The following is a 5,177-nucleotide window of genomic DNA, read 5'->3' on the forward strand; positions in this document are numbered from 1 at the left end:
TTCATCAGTATAATAACTATAATCAGCACAAATCCCGCATACTCTTTGTGGAACTAACTGTTGGTTTTGTTGTGGTGGGGGAGGCTGAGCTTGTTGTGCTTGTTGTTGATTTAACTGCATCTGCTTCAGTAGGTTGGTCATTTCACATATACTCTGTGTAAGAGCAGTAGTTTCAACGCTAGAGGAAACCTCTGTAACAGCTTTTGAGTGGCTGCGCCTCGGTCTGTGATTCCTAGTGGACTCAGCTAAGTCGCTGATCAGTTGCCATGCTTCATCTGCGATCCTGTACTTTTTCATAGAACCATTACTAGCACCGTCTAGTGTAGTCTTATCCTGGGGGTTCATGCCTTGAGTGAAGTAGCTGATCAATACTAGTCTATCAATCATGTGATGGGGGCATGCGTCTAGAAGGTTCTTAAAACGCTCCCAGTACTCATAGAGAGTCTCCGATTCTCCTTGAACAATGCAGGAGATTTCTTTTCTCAGTTTGTCTGTGACTTCAGATAGAAAGTATTTTTCCAAAAATTCTCTCCTGAGCGTATCCCAGTTGGTAACAGTTACTTCAGGTTGGGAGTAGTACCACTCCCTTGCCTTTCCCTCAAGAGAAAACGGGAAGGCAGTTAACAGAATAGAAGTTTCATCTGCACCATTACGCCTAACAGTAGAACAGGCTGTCTGGAAATCCCTAAGGTGCTTGATAGGCTCTTGAGCAGGTAAGCCATGAAACTTGGGCATCAGGTTGATTAGTGAAGTCTTCAGTTCAAAATCTGCAGCCAGAGTTAGGTGATGCACTTGATATGGCTGCAGGGTAAAATCTGGGGCTCGTGCCTCCTGGAGAGTAATCCTCCTAGGTGTTGCCATGTTACCTGCACGTGAATCAACTGAATTAGTAGTAAAGGAGCTTGTCTCGCTCTCAAATGGCGGTTCAGATTCGCCCTCAGATGAGACTGGTGAATTGATAACAATCACTTCACCACCCTCAGAGGCTAACCGACGTCGAGCTCGCCTAATACGTGAAAGAGTTATTTCAATTTTAGGATCAAAAGTGGCTAAGCTCGGATCAGGCAATGAACGCATCATTCAATGAGAAAGACATATAGCTCATGGTAACAAAATAAAAATAAAATATGCAAATAAAATAAAATATGTACACTAATTAATAATCTAGCACACTATTGCAACTCCCCGGCAACGGCGCCAAAAATTGATGTGTGGCAGAAGTTAACCAATTAAGAGAATCTTAATAAGAGAAATACGTTGCAAGTATAGCCCTCAACCAGCTAAGATCTACCTCACCAATTTAAAAAGGGTTGTCACGAAAATTATAATTAAAAATACTGGGAGTATGAGTCCCAGGTCGTCTCCCAACGAGTTGCAGGAAAGAGTGCTAATTTATTAATTAGAAATTTTCTAGAAGGTTTGAGTTTGATAATGAGTAATTAAAGTAATTGTAAATTGAAGCAATAAAATTAAGAATTATTATTAATTTAAAAAGCCTTGACTGGGGGAATGATTAATTGGAAGTTCTATCCTTGTTGGAATTTTCTCAAGTGTAATGTAAACTGATTGTTGTTTTCACTTAGTTAACCCTTACTGAGTAAAGGAAAGTCAAGTGAATGGACTGATTCTTATCCGCAGATCCTAGTCCTTTCCCTTGGGAAGGTCTAGCATTAGTAGATACATAATTAGCCAACAATGTCAAATTAATTAAGCACTTGAACATTCTAACTCAAGTGTCTCCTCTTAATCAACCCCATGTCAAGTAGAAAATCTACTCCATTGACATGGAATTAATATTCATAAAAATATAAGAAAACATAATAAATTAAATAAAATAGAAATTTAAAATTAATTAAAAATAAAAGTAACTATATATATTAATAAATTCAAAATGCAACATACTTACTTGAATAGAGTCAATGAGTAACTAATAAAAGTAAAGGAATAAGGAAACAAACTAAAGTAATATCTTCAATGGAGGTAATGACTCTTCAGCATCCAAAATCCAAAGCAAAAAGCATAAACTACTAATGCAAAGCTAATCTAGATTCAGATCTGAAACTAAAAGTAATCCTAATATCGATGCATCTGAATGTGTATGGATGCTAATGGGTGTATGTTGATGATCTCCTGAGTCTCTGCATGTTTCCTGACTTTAATCTGTGTTTCTGGACCGAAAATCGGGTCAAAATGCGGCCCAAAATCGCCCCCAGCGTTTTCTGTTATTTTTGCAGATCACGCAAGTCACGCGTACGTGTCGTCCACGTGTTCGCGTCATTCAGCGATTTTCCTTGTCACGCGTTCGCGTCGTTCACGCGGTCGCGTCATTCGTGCAGACTTCAATTCACGCGTTTGCATCATGCACGCGTTCGTATCGCTGCGATTTCTTCATTCCGCGCGCTCGCGTGGGCCATTCGCTCGCGTCAGTGTTCGCTGGTCATCTCCTTAGTTTCTTGTGTTCCTTCCATTTTTGCAAGCTTCCTCTCCATTCTCTAAGTCATTCCTGCCCTATGAAGCCTGAAACACTTAACACACGGATCACGGCATCGAATGGTAATGAGGAGAATTAAAATACATAATCAAAGGTCTCTAGGAAGTAAGTTTTCAACCATAAACAATACTAGGAAGGAATTATAAAATCATGCTAATCATATGAATAAGTGGGTAAAGACTTGATAAAACCACTCAATTAAACACAATATAAATCATAAAATAATGGTTTATCAGCTTGCATGACCTAATTTCTTATGCCAAAGCCATTTTTCATATTCAAGTGATGTAAAGCACGTCACTTTTTGATCTTTTAAATCCTCAAGAGTCAATCCATACACATTATTACATCTTTTGGCTTCAAACAAAATTTCACCAGATTTTTTACACATAACTAAGCAATCCAATTTTCTAAAAATAACTTCATAACCAAGATCACATAATTGGCTAATGCTTAGTAAATTGTGTTTCAAGCCATCAACAAGTAAAACGTCATTTATAAAAGAAGAGAAATTGTTACCAACTTTTCCAATGGCCACTATTTTTCCTTTTCCATTATCACCGAAGGTGACAAACCCTCCATCATATTCCTCAAGCTTAATGAAGAAGGTTGCCTTTCCGATCATATGCCTAGAGCATCCACTATCCATATACCACATATTGTCCTTTCGCTTGGATGCTAGGCAAACCTACAAAATAAGCTCAAGTGACCTCAGGTATCCAAATCTTTTTGGATCCTTTGACGTCAAACCATCTTCTTTGTCCCAAGCCATTATAGTCACAAACAATTTTATAAAGTTTGTTTCCAATCATTCTTTCATCAAAGAAATATTGAATAGGAAAGTTTTCATTCTGGTTGCATAGTCTACAAAATCTATGAGTTGCTGTTTTCACAAAGCTTGTTGGGTTTTGAAACCTTACATCATTTGAGGCTGAAGCCATATTTGTAAAATTAGATTTTTCAACAAATTTTGCAGTTTTATGACAATCCAACCCAACTTTATCATAAAGAGGTTTTTTACTAGCCAAAAGTTGATTTAAATTTTCTGAACTTTGAGAAAAAGTGGCCAAGTCTTCTTTGAGTCGATTTACCTCTTTGAGAAGCTTCTCATTTTCTTCAAAACAATTTAGATATGCAACCAGCGAATGCTGTTTTTCACAACCTTTTATTTCAGCTTTCAACCGCTTGTTTTTTTCCACAAGATCAACAGCGGTTTCAGCTTCTCTCAATTTTTCTTTAAGAAAACCATTTTCAGCTTTAAGAAATTCAATTTGAGACTCAAGATTTTGGTTTTCATTTAAGAAGCATCTAATATTTTCAAAGAAGTGATCTATCATGAGATGAAGGTCTTTAGTGTCAGGGTTATGAAAAACTACCTGTTCTACATGATCTACCATGAGGCAAGTTTGAGACTTGGTTTCTGTTTCTTCATCTTCATCAGAATCGTTTTCCAAGTCTTTCCAAGAGGCCATCAGTCCTTTCCTTTTTCCTTTCTTTGGCTTATCCTCCTTCTTCAGTTTAGGGCAATCGGATTTGAAGTGTCCAGCCTCGTTGCAGTTGTAGCACATCACTTTACTGAGATCCTTCCTTGGTCCCCTTGAGCTGCTTCCTTGGTTTCTTTCCTTCAGCTTCACCATTTTCTTGAATTTCTTAGCAAACAAAACAAAATTATTTTCAGAGGAGTTATCACTGGATTCATCATCCAGAGGGTTAGTAACAGATTTGAGAGCTATTCCTTTCCTTTTTGAATCTTTTTTCAAATATATGTTTTCAAAAGCAAGTAAATTTCCTCTCAAATCATCATAAGTCATAGAATCAAGACCACTACTCTCAGCTATAACTATTGCTTTTGTTTCCCACTCTTTTGTGAGACATCTCAAAATTCACCTCACAAGCACAGATTTAGGATATGTGATTCCCATAGCATCCAAGCCAGTGATGATGACGTTCAATCTTTCGAACAACTCATCTATTGTTTCTTCTTCTTTCATTGAGAACATTTCATACTCTCTATTTAGCATGTCAATTCTGTTCTTCTTTACTAGGGTTGTGCCTTCATGAGTGATTTGTAGTTTGTCCCAGATTTCCTTTGCCGTTGTGCACCTTGATACCCGTCGATATTCCTCGAAGCTGATCGCACAGTTGAGCAAGTTGATAGCTTTGGCGTTGAGCTCCACCTTTTTTCTGTCTTCTTCAGTCCAACTGGCTTCAGCCTTAAGAGCAACCACACCATCAGCTCCTGTTGTTGTTGGAAATTGAGGACCTTCTAGAATTATTTTCCAGAGTCTGTAATCTACTGATTAGACAAAAATCTTCATTCTTTCCTTCCAATAAGTATAGTTCTTTCCATTAAAGAGTGGAGGTCTGTTGCTTGACTACCCTTCTGTCAGAGTGTAGGCCACCAGGTTTGAGCCACTGTTTTCTGCCATCAGGATCTTTTCTCCAAGCTGTAAAGCTTGATCTCCTTGAGACCAAGCTCTGATACCAATTGATGGTAATCAGTGGCTAAGAAAAGGGGCGGTTGAATCTTAGCCCCTTTTTGCTGAGTATTACTTTCTGCCCTTTGAAATGACTTCAGGAGATTTTTCTTCTTTTTGTCTCGTAAATAGTCAAGAAACATTTTCTTTTTGTCTCGTAACCAGTCAGGAGATATTTTTCAATTTTATCTCCTGTGCAACAGAATCAG

General features: G+C 37.9%; 1 non-coding gene across 1 annotated transcript; it reads left to right on the forward strand.

The window, feature by feature from the left end:
- Positions 1 to 381: 381 nt before the first annotated feature.
- Positions 382 to 489, forward strand: LOC148562580 (small nucleolar RNA R71). Its single transcript, XR_015887542.1, has one exon. It is a non-coding gene; the product is annotated as a small nucleolar RNA R71 (small nucleolar RNA).
- The last annotated feature ends 4,688 nt before the right edge of the window (positions 490 to 5,177 follow it).

This window comes from Arachis ipaensis, chromosome B6 (genome assembly GCF_059453495.1).
Source record: "Arachis ipaensis isolate K30076 ecotype BB chromosome B6, ASM5945349v1, whole genome shotgun sequence".
Classification (NCBI taxonomy): Eukaryota; Viridiplantae; Streptophyta; class Magnoliopsida; order Fabales; family Fabaceae; genus Arachis; species Arachis ipaensis.